At 38.0% G+C, this 18,082-nt stretch overlaps 1 protein-coding gene across 3 annotated transcripts in view; it reads left to right on the top strand.

Moving 5' to 3' along the window:
* ZMAT4 (zinc finger matrin-type 4) overlaps positions 1 to 18,082 on the top strand; it is a 409,363-nt gene that overhangs the window by 263,120 nt on the left and 128,161 nt on the right. The window lies entirely within an intron of this gene.

Raw genomic sequence — 18,082 nt, 5'->3', positions numbered from 1 at the left:
GAGGTTAAATTAGAGAGTGGAAGAGATGGCTCCGTCCCAGAGGAGCCGGCCACTGAGCCTGTGCATTGTCTGCCAGGGGCTTTGGACATGTGCCAGGTGAGAGACATGAAATGCACTGACTTGGTCAGACCAGCTAGATATCTCCTAGATATCTAGTTCGAGCAGCCATGAGTCAGTAAGTCAGTGCAGAGGCTGGGGGCTTGTGGGGTGGCAGAGAAGAGTTGTGAGACCCAGAAGACCAAAGTAGGGTAAGAGTGAGAGAAAATCTGGAGTCATAGAGGGGAGCTGAGTAGGCAATCTGAGGGGCATCAGGTATATCAGATGGGAACCAGGCAGAGCCAGCTCACAGCGGGGTCATCTCGGCAACCCATTATTGTTTCTGTGCCCTCAGTTGCCCCAGCCTCATGTAATGTCCTGCAGTTTCTGACTCTGAGCTCAAGAAATGCTTTTGGATCCACTGATTGATGCCTCTAAGAATGGCTGCAAGAAGCAGTACTTTTTGTCTCTAAATGGAGCACCTCACTGAGCAGAACCATAGCCAACTCCTGTCAGACTATCTGTCCAAAAGGTAGTATATACTGCATCGAGCCTGGGACTTTCTGTTGGCAGTTGTTCCACCCAGCAAAGCTGGCAGGTTAGGACAGAAAATGCTTACCCTAAGGATAGGAAGAGTTATAACTACCTTAAGAGAGTTCATAACTTGGAAGTTTTGTTTCATTATTTTATTTAGTTCCTCCCAACAAGCATCCTTTTTATGGGAATATAAAGAAGGACAAGATGCCCCTTACCTTTCTGAGGCTTCCCGTATGGTAAGGAAGAGAGACACTCTAATATGATGAACACACTCCATGAAGATCTGCAAATGCGGGGGGAGATTGAGGTCAAAGTAATTGCAGTTAGAGAATCCACATAAGAGTTTATGAAGCGGGTCACTTAGGGAAGGCCTTAAAGTCTAGTAACCTGTGGGGGTTTGTGGGGAATGTTCTTTATTTCTCCTATGAGTCTTTTATCTGGATCAGGGTTTCTAATCTCAAAACTTTTGACATTTTTGACTGGCTGCCACTTTATTTTATGTCTTGTGCGCTGTGGAGCGTTTGGCAGCGTCCTGGCCTCTGCAGAGCCGATGCCAGTAACACCCCACTACTTGTGACCATCAGAAATGCCCATAGACATTGCCAGGTGTTTCCTGGGGTGCAAATTTGTCCCCATATGAGAACCACTGACTTAGATCAAGGGTTAGCAAATCATGGCCTGCAAATAAAATCTGACCAGCTGCCTGAAATGGTTTTCTACATTTTTAAATGGTGAAAAACCATCCAAAAGAAGATATTTTATGACACAGGAAGAATATATAAACTCAAATTTCAGTGTCTGTTAATAAAGTTTTATTGAAACCCAGCCACACGAATTTGTTTACGTATTGCTTGAGGCTACTTTTGTGCTACAGTGGCAGAGGTGAGTAATTGGTGCACGGTTAGTCCACAAAAGCTAAAATATTTTCTATGTGACCCTTTACATGAACGTTGTGCTGACTCCTGATCTAGTTGAGGAATTCTCTCAAGGGAAACTCAGCAAGGTGGCAGTGTAGGTTTGTGTATAAAATTCAAAAAGTCTCCCAGGCCTAGCCTTTGACATCCTGGGGAGGGGTACAGGAGAATTGGGCTAGGGATTGGTGAATAGGTTATGACTGAGAGCAAGGAAAGTTAGAGAGATATGCCTCAAGCAGATACTTTAGGAATCTAAAGAATGGGTGGGTTGGTGGGTGTGGCCTCCTCTTGCTAAAATCAGGGAAGTTCTTTCAGGAAGCTGTATTACCTCAGTGATAGCAAATGTTTCCACTAGGTATAAAATCCTGACCCCTATGAAAACTAAAGAGAGGAAATCATAACCAGATTTTGCAAAAAAAAAAAAAAGCTTAATCAGATTTTTCCTTCTGATCTAAATTCTCATTTGAAATCAAAGGTCCAAGCCAACTTCTTTCCCTAATGGCAGTTGACAAAGGTCACAAGCCTCCATATCATGCTTGCTAGTCAGTGATTTTATTCTCTTCTATTGCAGTAAGGCCATACAAGCAAGATAATTGGAATAAGCAGGAGACTTGAGTTCTTACTTAAAATCCTGAATAAAACATGTTTTAAGTGTTTTCTGAAAAAATTAGTTTTGAAGAGAATGTGAATTATTCAGAGGAAGTCTGCAGCATAGGAAGAAGCTTTAAACTGTAGATGTTCACCATTTTCTACCATTAATCAAAATGAAATTTTAAGATTATTCATATTAATCATATTCAAGAAAATTCGTTTGTGTTTGTGGCAGAAACATTGCTCTTCAGAAACCCATTTGCTTCCTTCTATTCCCCAGACTTTCAGTTGACTGTGAGTGGAAGTATTGCCCATTACTTTTAGGCTACAAGATAGAGAAGGGCCATTCAACCTACATTAAACTTTGCGAGAGTAAGAAATAAACCTTTACTGTGATACTTTGGGGTTGTTTGTTACAGTAGAAAAGCATAATCTATCTGGGATGATACATTGTACCCTAAAGTTACAGTTTCATGTATAAACTTTTATGAATAAATTGATCATTCTTATCAAAAGTGGCTATTGAACTCACTCTTGCATACAATTTCCAGACATCACTAGCATGACACATAATGACTCCAAATTTAGAAATAACCTTTCTTTCCTTTTTGACCCTGAAAGATTTGTCATAGGTGTATGTATGCCTTAACAGTGTTAGAGGTTTGATGGAGAAAAGTTCTAAGGTATGCTCCACAGGGTAGACATTAACGTTTCTGCTTATGATTGTCCATAAAACACTTCTTGGCACATAGTTGGCATTCAATAAATATTTGTTGCATGGATGAATATTGAAAGCATGTGTTAGAATAACAATAGGTATTAAATTTCTAGAGTTTTATTTTTAAATGAAATGACCTGTGTTATTTAACTTCCAGTGAATATTAATGTCAAAGACAGTGATATTCTAGTTTGACAGGGAGCGACATGCCTATTCACGTGTTTGATTTTATAGAAGTCCTTGCAAAATAGGTGAAATTCAGAATATATAAAGCACAAATAGAGGCTGTGAAGTCAGATGCTGTTTCAAATTCTGGTTACATCTGTGGGACCTTTTACAAGTTATTTAAACTCCCCAACCCTCCATTTCTTATTGGTAAAATTATGATAATAATTACATTGTAGAATTATATTAACACATGAGAAGACGTATATAAAATACTATAGTACCTATCACACAGTTATGTGTTGAATGAATATACTATTGTATGTAATATGGCAAAATACTTCATATTTAGTAATACTTTATATTTACTAAATTTATAACAAAGAAGTTTCAAAAATTATTGTTCACCTCTCAATAACGAAAAAGCATAGGATATTTCAAAGGTTCTAGGGTATGGAAAAAGCATAGCTAAGTAGGCTGATTCTAACATAATAAAAATCAACATCATAACTGATATTGGTAAAGATAATATATCAGAAAAAGCACATTCATTATTGTGCTGCTGTGTAGCACATTCATTAGTGTGCACTTCATCCTCATTAGAAAACGTGAAATGGAACATATTACTATCATCATCTTACTGATGAAGTTTCTCAGGAAACTGAGACTGTACAGTGTTACATAGTTGGAACTCTGACTGCAAATTCTGGGACCTTTTCTTGACCTCTAGGTAGTGAAAAGAATACTTCCTAAAACTCTTTTCTGCTCATCAAATACACAGAACAGTTCAAGCTCCAAAGCTCTCACTAAGATGACTGGAAGCAACAAAGTAACAGAGACAGAGATTTGTAAACTTTAGATCAAGTATTTCTCATTTGTAGGAACAGTGAACAGTGTGAGAAAGGGAACAGATAAGCAATGATTTTCTCCACTGTGCTTGTCTTGTGTGTAAGTATGTTTATTGTATATTCTTCTTCTCTGAAATCTTGCTGGTTTTCTTTTTGCCTTCCTTATTTCCTGTTGAAATTGAGAGACAGAGCTTCAGAACTTTTCCATAAAGTTCCATACCAGACACAGAATTGCTTATTTGAGTTCTCTGTTGTATTAATAAAGATCAGGGTATACTAGGCCTGTTGGAAAGTTACATAAATTTGAAGTTTGAAATAATATATTCACTCCAGGTTCAATCAGCACCTTGTATTTGCATCTGAGAGTTTATATGTCCCATCAGTTCCATCATCTGAATCAGGTTATTGGTTTGCATGGCGTAATCTGTCTAGATATTTGTGTTACCAGTTCCAGACAATGGTTTGTCAAACAGGCAGATCGTCAGAGGAGAGCATTTTCTCTTAAATTAGGAAAGCCAGCATGTTGTAAGGCATCATCTCTGGATCACTGCATTAGTTCTGATGATGTCTTTGGCTTTTCTAATACTTATAATGAATAACACATTCATAGAATTGCAGATCTGGAAGGAATTTAGCAATCATTTCAACTATCTCATTTTATCAATGAGGAAACTGAGTCAGCAGACTGAAATCACTTGCCCAAGTGATACAATCAGTTAATGGCAAAGACAGATCTCTTCTCTTGCAGTGATCATTCCATGGTGTCAAGCTGTTAGAGGAACCCATATCAATTAATCTGTTGACCTGTCCATTTAAATGAATTAGCAGTGAGAGGTGAACTGAATTCTTTGGCCGCAACTTTTGTCCACTGGGTCTCAAGAGACTTGAAAGAATGATAAGACTGCAATCTTTTTATTTTGTATCTGATGACCAATCAAACAAGAGATCAATGATTGTTTAGAATTAAGGAATTTAACAATGAAGCTACTGCTTAGGTGATTTTCACAAATCTTTTTAAATATCATAGACTCACTTTTCTCTTTTGGATGATCAAAATAGTGGTATAAGAGAGGAGATGATTTTGACAATTTTTATGATGTGGTTGTATCTTTATTCCAGGAAGTGTTCTTTAGCACACTTTTATGAAGGAATGTAGCAGAACAATAAAATGTTCAGTTTCTTCTGGTTACTCTGAAACCATCAACAGGAAACGTGGTCAGGACTTGGAATCTATAGACAATATGCATTGTTATTCAGAGAAACTAGGCATGAGGGAAAGATTTTCTGACAACTCTTAAATCACCTATCAAAGAAAAGAACCCTGAAAGTTTACATTGTATGAAATTGAGAAAATACTTTAAAGTAAGTCAACTACCTGAAATAATTGGTAGAAAATGTCCCAAACTGTATTTTACATCCTTTAAAATAACTATACATTTTGCACATCAGAATCAAAAGTTTTGTTTGCCACTCAGCTTTGTTTCTTTAACAATCGGATATAATAGATATGAATTGCTGCATGGCACTTAAGTGTAATAAATATCCTATTTTTATATATTTAAAAAAAAATCTATTTAAATCTCTTATATCCTTTGGCTCCAAAGGTTGGTGAGAAGTCCAGCCACAGTCATTCTTTGGAGTTCCTGCTCCCTCTTTAGGGTCATATTAGGGCCAAGTGATGTATATGTATCCCAAAAGAAGTGTCTGAACCTGTGGTTGCTTTATGATCACCTCGGATGCTGTAATGTCTTGAACCTCCATTGGCCGATAGGCCTTGGGGTCACTCAACCATCTTCCTACCGAGGCCAACAAGGCCAACATGGGCCTTGCAGTGGGGGTGGCTTCCACTGCTGGGACCCCTTCCCGTGTGCCACACTAGGCCACAGAAGAGAACATCAAGGCTCCTTAGAAATGCTCCCAGGGGAGAGCCCTCTGTGTTGGACATACTGTTTTTGCTGCCCAGGTCTCTATCCCTGCTTGAACTCTCTTTCTTCCTAGGTTTCCTGAAATCAGGCATACTCCTTGTTCTAGTTTGCTAGCTGTGGGAATGCAACACCAGAGACAGACTGGCTTTTAATAAAAGGGGATTTATTTTGTTAGTTCTTCAGAGGAAAGGCAGCTAACTTTCCACTGAGGTTCTTTCTTACGTAGAAGGTGCAGGATGGTCTCTGCTGGTCTTCTCTCCAGGCCCATGGGTTCCAACCACTTTCTCCGGGGTGAATTCTTTCTGCATCTCCAAAGGCCTGGGCTGAGCTGCGAGTGCTGAGATGAGGAATGCCGAACTGCTTAGGCTGTGTTGCGCTCTCTCATTTAAGCACCAGCCAATTAAGTCAAACCTCACTCATTGCAGCAGACACGCCTCCTAGCCTACTGCTGATGTAATTAGCAACAGATGAGGTTCACGTACCATTGGCTCATGTCCGCAGCAACAAAACTAGGTACGTTCACCTGGCCAAGTTGACAACTGAATCTAACCACCAACACTCCTCTTAACACTCAGAGCCCTCTGCCTCTCACACAATCCAGTTCAATTGCATTTATATTAATTCTCTCCTGGGTGTAGGGAACCCCAAACTTCAAGGCTTAGCTATCATTTGGGAATATACTAGGAAAATATCTCTCAATTTTATGAAATGAGCCTGTAAGAAAATAAGGCAATTATTTTCTCAACTGGTCAGTCTGCTTTATTTATGTGTGTGCATGTACGTGTGTGTATAGTATAATCATGCAACACAGGTGCTAAGCAAGTTTACTTATCTGAAAATAGAAAGATAGCTAGTCATGATTTCTTACTCAAATACCAGCCTTCAGAGAAGCTGCTTCTCTACTGTATAGGACTTCCTGCTAAGTGAATTTCTTCAATTATCTTTGGAGCACACGTTAGCTTATGACTTTAATTGTTAAGTCCATCTAAGATTTTCAAGAGGGTTTTGGCCACCTTGAGGTACCAAGAAATGCAAAGGAGAGAATGAAAGGGCCCACCGAGGCCTTTGCTATCCCGTTGGAGGCAGCAATTACTGTTAATGACCCTGGCTAAACACATGATTTGGGAATTCCATGTGCATGTCTCAGAGCTGAAAAAATATGGAGGTCTTTGGAAGTCAAGAAACCTCAGTCATTTAGAAGTGAGTGCTGCTCTGTTGCCACCTGTTGAGATCACTTCACTGAGAAGCAGGAGACAGGAGTGAAAGGCTTACTCATGAATTCTCCGCCATAATTATGTCTTGATTAGTGCAAACAAGCTAATCATTAGCGTCTTCAGTTTGCCATTCAACCAACAGAACAGATGAAATCTTAATACCTGGACCTTCCGTTTTCAGTTAACAGAATTAATATGTCAAGAAGGCTGATGGGCAAGGGAGGCAAGAATGAGCTGTTGGTATATCATGAGCATTTTAATGGATCCTTCTTAGCACAAAGGGGAGCTTATACATTGGTAAGAATAAGGCAGACAGAAAGAAATACATCTCTCTCTGATTAATCCTAATGAATTAATACTCAAGATTGTGCTTTTAAAAATTTTACATTTCCTCTAGGGACTAGGATGTAGAATGAGTGATACCTAGAAATTCATAGAATTTTGAGTTTCCATCTTATCCATCTCGGTTTCCAAGAAGATTCCATTTAGCACTAAGCCTCATCATCTGATATAGTATAAAGTTTCCATTCCCATCCCACTGCGAACTAATGATGCTCACGTTCTACCAACCTTCCTCAGTTTACCCATCCTAGGGGCAGTAATTGTGTCTTAATGTGAGGGATCAGCTCCCTTATGCTAAATCTATTGTAAAGACCTCCTGTGCCAGGCTGTCTGTTTCCCCTTTTCCTGCAAATTTGGTAAAACTCCATGTGTCTCTAGTGTTATTAAGTTGTATTTCAGCTTCTCTTCTTCTGGCTTCTTCAAAATCCTTTAACCTTCACTCATACACTTCTCTTTCTTAAGCCATCTCTCTGGCTCTTATACTTACTTCCTGTTTTTACAAAGTATCCTACATAGCTTTGAAAAAACCTCATATTGCTATAGTAATAGCAGACTTATGACCAGCCACATGCACACTTTATTGCCCATAGGTGAGCTTTTCTGACTTGCCAGACATTCAACTTGCCTCATCCTCACCCCGTTCCTAGGTCTTTCCTAGGTCAGCCTCTGCTCTTTATCAGTTTGGCAGAATTAATGTCAGTATGGGACAGTGGAAGTAGCATGGAGTAAGAGTTTGAAGATCTGGCTTCCGCTGTTGGTTTTCTCTATGGCCATGGTACTTGGGCACTAACTTTTATTAAGCAGGCACTTTTAATCCTCACAATGATGATATGAGGTTGAACTATTAGCCCAATGTTATTTTAGGAAATAGTCTCAGTGTGGTTAAAGTAACCCAATCCCAAATTGTGATTGGAATCTAGTTTGATTTTATTTCAAGCCCCCTGTCAATTTCTATAGCATTAATACAGTTTAATAAAATGGTTCTGTAAAATTAGTTTGAAACAATTCCATACCAGCCCAATAGGGTTAAGGTTGGGGTTAGGTTTAGGAAAATCTGGAGCTTGCCAGATTTCAAGCTCCATAAAAGACATATGCCTGATGCATAATGCAGTGTTAAAACATAACAGTTGAATGAATGAAACATGCAAACACCTGCTTTAAGGTTGAGGTAATGCTGTCCATCTCGTCCAGTGATTCCCAATTCTGGTTGCACACCTGAATTACCTGAGAAGGTTTAAAACATGCTATTAGGCTCAGCCCAACCCAAGAGATTCTGATGTAATAGCCTGGGGAAGGCCTTGGAATTCATAATTTTTAAACCTCCCCAGAAGATTCTAATTTTCAACCAGATTAAGAACCCCTGAATCCTAATCCACTGCTTTCCAAATTTAATTTGCATATGATTCACTGAGGCTCTTTATAAAAGCATGGAATTTGCCTCTCCAATAAGCTACCAGGTGATGTGATGGATCTTGGTCCCTGAAGCACACTTGGAGGAGCAGATATTAAGTAGCCTCACCCTTGCTGGCTGCTAATGACACTCTTGTCCTCAAAAAACAATCTTTCAAATGAAATCATTTATATTCTCTCTCACGCACCACTTTAGGCTGTGTCTGCATGACAACAGTGAAATGTGGAATCTTGTGGCCAAGATATGGTTAAATTAATGATTGTAGATGATATTCCTGAATAATTCAAGGTAGTCTTCCGTTCCTCCAGAGACTGAATTAACCTAATGGTTTTCCAACACTTACTTGAAAAGTCCTATCTAGCTTAAAATCTGCTTCCTTATTTGCAATCATTCTCTGCCTACCAAATCCAGTGCCCAATTTGAGAAGCAGTCCTATATTCCCAAAGCCTTCAAACTCTTAGGGACTGGAAAACCTGCTTGCTTTAGCATTTGATCCTCGGGAATGCACTGACCCAAGTGTTGAGAGTGGTCTGCGATAATTTAGCAAAGTAGATCTGTTTCAAAATCTGACCTCAAAATTCTAGAGTTGCTTTAAGGTTTTACAGAGTTGACTCGAAATAACATCAAACCTCCAAGTTTTAACAATTTCTAAGTGGCAGCTAGTATAAAGTACTTCTGTTTCTAGATTAAATAAAAATAGATATATTTATATTTCATAGCTAATATTCATGGTTACATATAGAAAATAGAGTCCATTTTCATATATTACAAACCATGGGTTAATAAGCTCAATATTAATTTGGGAGATATATGCATGAGGTAGCTCAAAACTGAAGTTAAATAGAGAAGCTAGGAGATCCCTCTTTGGGGAAGGATTCTACCTGAAGGTGGTAAAGAAAGTGTAGCAATGACACTTCTATTGAAAGAGCAATGACAGTATAACTTCCCCTGAACTTATTTCTCAAACTTTGTCTTCTTTCCAGCCCAGGCTGCAGGGCATCCTCTCTCTCCTTTTCTCTCTAAACTTAGTCCGTACTTTGTCGCTGCTGCACTTCTGGCACTGATCAGTTTTCTCATCTTGGAATCCTCTATAAATATTCATGGATGTAAGAAATGATCCAGGAAGCTGGCTCTCTGGCTGAAGAGCTGATGCTGCCTGATAAGTAAATCATTCTCCACCCCTGAGTGCCCAGTTATAGATTAGGCAAAGCCAGGGAATGATGGCAGAATAAAAAGAGCACAAGCTAGCATCAGTTCCCAGGTTTCAGACTACTTGCCATCCCACTTCCTCCTGCAATACTGCCTGCCATCTCAGCGATGCCTCCCAGCTCAGTAAACCACGGTTGGTGGTGCTGGGGTGGGTGTCGGGACAGCATTGAGGCAAAGAGCTCCTTGCAGGGACACCCACTCTGCCCTCTGGGACTCTGACTCTCACCTGTGTGAAATATGGGGCTTATCGGTATTTCTCAGGGTGCCCAACCAGCAGGTCATAAATCCTTGCCCAAGCAATAAAAGAGAAATATAGAAGGATGACGTTATACCTCTTAGTGTCTCCAAAATGTTACCATAGCCTTAGCATCTCCATATTTTCCCCACTCTGCCTTTCGGACAAAAGAAATAGCTAATACTTCGGTTTATTAAATTATTGGCTCAAACAACTTAATAAGTATTCATATCCTAAACATTTAGTAGCCATTTGAAAAAAGAAATGAACATAAACTGAAAGAAAAAGCAATGTTTTTATTTCATTCGTGAATAACCACACTTACTGGTGGCTGCACATGCCTGTGGGGCACTTCCTAACTTCCTGAAACATGGAATCAGATGGTACATGGCCGATTCTATTTCTTGCCCCTCACTGCGATTAGCACCATACACAACATCCTCCTAAAACATGACACCATGGAAAGGAAGGTAGCATCTGATATGGGAATCGCCAGCTACCTCAAGCTTGTAGTCCCTGTGGTGTCCGACAGATATCGCTATGCTTTACTCAAAATAGAAATATTTTCAGGCCCCTGTGAGTTCATTGCACCATCCCAGGGCAGCTCTGTATGGAGTAGGGGAATTGTGTTCATAGAAAAAAAGATGTTTTCCTTTTTTTTTTTTTTTTTTAGAGATGCATGGTCTGGGAATCGAACCCGGGCCTCCCGCATGGAAGGAGGGATAACCAAGTGTCAAAGATTTTGACACTGAACTCAAAGGAAGCGAATCACCTTAACTGTTTGAGGACTGAATGTTACGAGCATATTCTACCACAGAGCGAGAGCTATATTTAAGATTAGTCTGGTTCCAGTATTAATCATTAACGATTCATCATAGCAGCAGAATGTCCTAGAGTCAAAAGATGATGCCTTCTCTTACGTTAATTGCTTGGTGGAGAATACACTGCTTCCCTCAGTCAACGAGGGTGTATTCCATACACACTATGTGCCAAGCTTGCTTCTGGGTACTTGGGGTACATTAGTGGAGAAAACAGGTACAGGTCCATGCCCTCATGGAACTTACGTCGTACTGTCTTCTGTTTTCAATGCATAGGAGAATGTAGACTATTAGAGCTTTGGACTTATTTGTCAAATAATGAGAGAAGGCTGTAAAAGAATTGATAACCCCTCTAAAGTTCTACTTAATGTCTTATTTTTTAAGTTTAGGTTTCTGCAAACAGGCATACTTAAGATATTTAGAATCTTATCAGTGACTGAATGTAGAGGGAATTATTCTCTATTAATGAAAATCAATGATCTATGAATCATATATCAGTGAAGACTGATATATGAATGTAGTGTGGGTGAGGAAGCAATTCTCATTAATAGGCTGATTATACTTAGAATGTTGAGACAAAATTGAGTTAGAATGTTGATTCTGTTAAGTCATCCTCATCTTTGTTTATTCTCAGGAAGTATTAAATAACACATATTTTTAAATACTGGATATTTTATACTGTTCTTTGATTTCTCTCCTGGCATAAGAGAAATAGCACATAGATTTTTGTTTTTAATCCCAGTGGCTTTGGATAAGAGAATTTATTTCCAAACATATCATATGAAAACTAATAGAGGTACTCCATTTTATTCAGTTTTGGATCTGTTATACAGTGGAAATATTGCTTTACTCTCTATCTTTTGGGAAAATAAGGGAAGTTGGGGCTTTTACATCATATTCTGACTAAGCCAGCTTTCTTCCAATCCATTTCCCCCAAACTCAACCACAAAAAAACCTAATAAATAAATCTTCTGAGACTTAATTTAAGACCTGGTTGTGGTAGCACAAGTCCCCTAAGCAGTGTTTCCTAGAATTTGCACTAAAGCCAGTTATCATGAAATATGGCCTACATATAAATTGTAAGATAAAAATGTTTTCCCTCTGTATCCAGGAGTATATATCCATGAGTATAAGACAAGTCACCCATAATCCACAACTTAGAAACAATCATTGCTAAACATTTGCTTTATAGCCTTCTAGTCTTTATAGTTTAATGTGTGTTTATATGTAGTATAATAATAAGCAATATTGTTTAAGCCCACATATAATTTTGAAACCACATTATTTAGTTTATGCTAGATCCTGAATATTTCCCAAGGTCATGGACTATTTTTCCAGGGCATGTTTTTAAATTTCAACATGATGTTTCAACATGATGTGGACATTGTAGACGTCCACAATTTATTTAATCCATTCCCTATGGTGAACATTTAAGTTGCTTTCATCCCTGTTAAATAAGTGCAATAAGACTATCAAAGATTTATAATTTGGCTATCATAAATAAAGCCCATTATTTAAACATGAAAATTCCCCAAGCTGACATTTTAATTAAAGCATACTAGTACTTTCTTCATTTAGTCATCGCATGTATATTGAGCACCTACTATTTACATAAGAAGCCTTAGCTTCTGTGAGAGATGCAAAAGAAATCTAAGCTATGGGACCTGACTTTGCTCAGTTTGCATCAAATTGAGGTATTTACCTGCAGAACGTGCTGGAATATTTGGATACTGAGCTGTCCATCTGATTTGACAGCTCCCTCCTAAGCCATGCATGGAATGATTTAGTTAAGTTTAACTGTCAACATTTATACTTGCTGAATAATTACTACTGTCATTAGTTTGATTTAGGGTAAGAAAAAAGAGAGGTGGTTTGTCACAGGGACTGGAAATCATAAAAAAAATGTTAAAGGAAAATGCACATTTCCAAATAAACTCCACTGAGAACAGATGTTGAAGCCCAGAAGATGTGTCTGATTCTATCGTTTATCTGTCTGCTCATCTGGCCTATTGCTCCCTTCATATGTTGGAAAGTAGTTGGCATTGAGCCACAGTGCTGATCTTAGGGTCAGAAGACGAGGTTTTTACCAATCCCTCTGCTACTGATTCATCAGAGAACTTATTCTGTTTGATTCTTCCCCTGAGCTTCAGGCTGCCCCAGGCCAATTTGTGGGCAAGTTCAATAAGGAAATATATGTAACACACATAATAAACTGGACAATATCACACAACTGAGAAGAATTAGTATAATGGATAAAAATGGAGAGAACACCGCATAAATGTGGTATAAAATGAGTAAATTCCTGCTACTATTTCTCTATTTCAAAATCCCCCAAATCTTTCTTGAGAATGGATGAATTTCTTCATCCTAAAGATCATGAAAAAGTGAAAGAGGGAGAGATGAAGGGCAAAGAAAGAAAAAGATATTTAAAAAAGAGGTGGAGAAAAGGGGTTGGGGATGTCAGTGAGACCCCACATGGACACAAGAGAATCCCGTTGCTGGCAGTGGTATTCTCTTCTCTGGCAAAGGGCTACCACTTGGTGACATAACAAATAAAGCTTGCACATCTATTGTTGGCTCTTGTCCACTTGGTTGAAACATCTCCTGAACAATTACTTTCAAACTTTTCACTAATCTCTATTTCCCCAGTGCCTAAACTTTGCTGGCTTTAGTCAAAAAGAAGCTGAGGTGGCAGTCTGGCTGCCATGACATGTGAATCAGAGTAAATAACTTCTTATTCAAAAGTGAAGTTTCCAGAATGGTGTGCATAATTTTATTTCTTTGAAACTCAGAAAAATATTGCCACCCAAGCAAATGAACAGAAGTTTGAGAAAACAGAGACTTTCCATAAGTCCAGTTGAATCCAAGAGAAGCAGGGAAACAGGGGTGTGTGGCTACACTTTGGCAGATGACCCTCCCAAGATTAGTCTTTGCCCCATCCAGACCTCTTGCTTATTTTCTTATAATTTATATTGACCAGTATAGCACCTGGTTATACAAGCCCAAATTAACACAATTTAGGAGAAACAAGAAAATTCTCAATGTTTATCACTAGTGAACTTTACTTACTTCTAATGTGAAGAACATTCATTCATTCAGAAAAAGGCATGGGATATACAATATCCGTCTATCACCAGGCAAAGTGCTGGTATCTTGGAAAATGTGGTAATGAACATTGCTACATTGCAGAATCAGGAAGTATTCTGATAGAGGCACACATAGGGGTAGTCTGGAAATGATTTTGCCTGTAAATCAGCTATGGTTATTCTGCCAGGAGGAAACACATAGAGGCTAGAGATACATATTATTTTAGACTATTGTTCATAACACCATACCCATCAGTCTACAAATGGCTGTTGAGAACCTTATCTTTGACAAACATTGTGCAATGCACTGAAAAGGATATTAAAAATTATTCCAGGATCCAAATGATTCCTAGAAATCAAGCTTTGGAGGCTGACTTGTTTCAATTGTTTCAAGCACTAAAGCAACTAGAGTTTATTTTATTTACTCTGAACTGGCTACAGATCCATTATCTCTTATTTGAAAGATTGAGGGGAATGTGATTTGAAATTCAGAATTTTTAGAATTTTTAGCTCCATAATAAAGTATGTGCACTACAGATTGTGTTTATGTGAATCTGGGCTAGCTCCCAATGATCATATTAATAATTCTGTTGTAACAAGTATGTATAATTACACTAAGTGGTATATATATAAAGACGCTACATAGCTACACGTCAATTCAGGACAGGATTTTCTGACAAATGAGTCATGAAGAAATTTTTGAGTTTCAGAGGTTTTTGAATTTTCCAAATTGAAGAAAAAGGATTGGGTATTTGTACTAGGGAAAACAATAAACAGAAGAGTGTTTAATAGAAGCTTATGGTCTATACCTTTTTGTACACACATTTTGTGTGTGATCTATAGATTTTGTACACATATTCATAAAATCAAGTATACAAGGCTCAGGGTAAAAAACGCCAAATGAATTGTGCAGTCAATAAATGCTTTATGATTTTATAAGAAGGGGAAATACTTCTTGTAGGTCTCAGAATGAATGACATCGAGGAGCAGGTATTTAGTTATGGGGAGAGGAATAGTACAGAGCGGTGGGGGAATGGAATCAACAGCTCAATATGTATTTGAGTTCTGTGGGAAAAGAAATCAGAATTGCTATTTAACCTTACCAATGATTAATTTACAATAATTGCATATTAATTTATATTTTGTAACACAAAACAACATAATTTATAATATTATTGTATACATTATTATATTAATAATTTATAATATTAATTTCTAATAGCCCCTGCTATTTTTTCTAGGAAACTTTTATGTCTGGGTGAAATTGGAAAATTGATTCAGATTTTAAAATAAGAGTGATTGTTTTTCTTTTCTGTATCCAGCATAAAGATGACATTTCAGTCGCTGCCTCCAGAAAAACTAGGTCTGTTGTGTTGGATATAATATGTGACTTTCTGCTATGTGTAGCTCTAAGGAAGCTTTATTTCATACTCATTTTCAAACAAAATCTGCCAACATTTGGCTCAGTGGTTCTCAACATTGGCTGTGTTTTGGAAAGATGGATCAGACTGATAGGAGAGGGAGATTCTGAAAACATCCTGATGAGCGGCTCTTTGCTTGGAGAGTCTGATATAATTGGTTTGGGATATGGTCTGGGCATAGTGATTTTTAAATTTTTTTGCATGGGCAGGCACCGGGAACCAAACCCGAGAATTCTGCCACTGAGCCACCATCATACCGTCCCAGGCGTGGTGATTTTTTTAAAGCTCCAGGATGAATCCAATATTTAGCCAAGGTTGAAAACCACCTTTTTAGGTGAATTAGCTGTCTTGTTTTGAAGTTGTACCCAGGAAGACAAAACTAATAGTCAGTTAAATATTAGAATGAAAACATAAAGCACGAAATTAAAATAAAGTTATCAACACATCGGCAAAAGTGTTTTGTTAAAAGCACATTTTAAAGCCAAACAATAGTATGTAACCTACTTCGTATTAATTTCATTAGAATAATACTTACTCTTTTGCCAAAGAAATATGGCTATTATGGTCCAAATCCACACGCGGATTTAACATTAAAACCCGGAAACTGCTCTGCTGCCATACAGCCTCCATATTTGGCATCCAGTCAAAGCTGCAAAAGAGAGAGGGTTTCTACAATCTGTTGCATCCCCATCCTATGCATTAATTGTGAAGAACATCCATTTTAGAATGGATGGCGGCCCTGAATTTTAACCTTGTGGAAACCAGAGACATTAAAGATTTGCTGAGGCAAATCACCCAGCTAGGTGGTAGAGTCCAACCCAACCTAGATTTCTTGACTTTGATTCAAGCCTCTTTCTACTCTCCTCATGCTACAGCCTTTGATTGCCTTTACAGGCATTAAGGGAATATAAACTGGGTTGGAATTGGTGAAGACAGTTGGAAACAGATGTAAAAGAAAAATGAAACTTTTCAGGCTCTGTGCTAGGTAGAATACTCGGGGGAAGAGTTTGCCATACAGATACAGCAGCAAACTACTTTCTGCAAGATAAGATTATCTTAGTTGATGAATATTCTATTGTGCATCACTCCTGCCAAGATGTGGTGCCTAAGATATCATTTGATAAAATCAACTCTGAAATATATTTTAAGGCCCAGTTCAGAGAAATGTAAATTATGCTCCAGGAGTCAACACTCATCAGACCACAAAGATTTCATATGTTTTCCATCGCGATCAAAAACAATAGGTGGCTATAAATCCTCAGAAATTGATAAGGGTTGATAAGTAGGCAGGAAACCCTGGAAGCAAGATCCAATTTCCTTGAGGAAAGTGGATAGGGCCTTTTGCATACAGGTCAACTGCGTATTTGTAGCTTTTATTAGTGTTTCTAAATCACAGCAAAGTGATACTGGGTAGCTGCTGAAATCCTTTGGTCCAGTTTGAGCTTTATTTCCATATGGTGAACTATGACTGAATCCAGCAGTGAGCCCTTTATGAAATGAATTTCTTCCCTGAGCCCCTATAGAAATAGTTCTGTCAAGTTTCATCTAAGAATACTAGAACTCTCCTATCTGAAGAAATCTCTGGATAGAGGGGAAAAAGACTCCCTCATGATATTGTTATGCTACAGTTATTTCTGAAATTAAAATGTCGGTTAGCAAGTGTTTATTTCTATGTCGGCTGTTTAATCTTCAAAAAAAAGTTCACATAAAGGTTATTTGAAAGTTTGGGGACCTAAGTGGCTCCTAAACTTTATACTGAGGTCCTAGAACTCAGCTTTTCCTTAGAATGATCCACATTTTCATGGTTTTGACAGCTGCACACCACATGGCAGGTATGGAGAAACAACAGAAGGCGCTGCTATATTGTATTATGACTAATGGCCCATGTGAGAATTTAAATTTCCTTTTCTTCTCCAGTATATTTGGATCTGAATATATATTTTTCAAAACTAAATTAAATCCTGTAAAAAAGTACAAAGGTTCATTTCCCGGACCATGCACCTCCTAAAACAGAAAAAAAAAAAAAAGAATACAAAGGGGACTGAGATCTAGAAAAAAAAATTCCCTTTCTTATTAAGAAGCAATAATAATTGGGGTATTGGAAAGAATGTCCAGCTTTGAAATGGAGAATTTGGTTTTGAGTTCATCCTTTACCATAACTAGTTATCTTACCTTAGGTAAGTAACTTGGCATCCCTGAGGTCCATAATCTGAGAAATGGGACAACAATCCAAGTCCCATAGTCAATGTAAGGATGGAAACCATTTGTATCTCATACTGCTTACAAAAGTTATTTTTACTTTCTACTAGGAAACTCCTTCAAGTTAAGTTCTTTTCTTTCTGGACCCAAAATAACTGTGAGCACACTATGGGATGTGTTAAATTAATAGCTAGAGCTGTGCAATCTCAAAATAGTGATATATGCCTTTTCAGTTGAGATAAGCAACATCTGCTCCATAGTGTTTTTCTTCTGGCCTTTTTTAAAAATACTGCATTGTCAGCATCAATTTTAACAGGTATAGGTTGAAAATAACCTACCGCAATAAACAAAAATAGCTGAAACTAAAATTAGCATGATATCCTTGATTGATGCAATCCCTAACACTGGAAGAT

Source organism: Tamandua tetradactyla, chromosome 3 (assembly GCF_023851605.1).
Source record: "Tamandua tetradactyla isolate mTamTet1 chromosome 3, mTamTet1.pri, whole genome shotgun sequence".
In the NCBI taxonomy this organism is placed as follows: domain Eukaryota; kingdom Metazoa; phylum Chordata; class Mammalia; order Pilosa; family Myrmecophagidae; genus Tamandua; species Tamandua tetradactyla.
The sequence above is the reverse complement of the archived record's forward strand: the minus strand, read 5'-3'. Positions and strand labels throughout refer to the sequence as shown.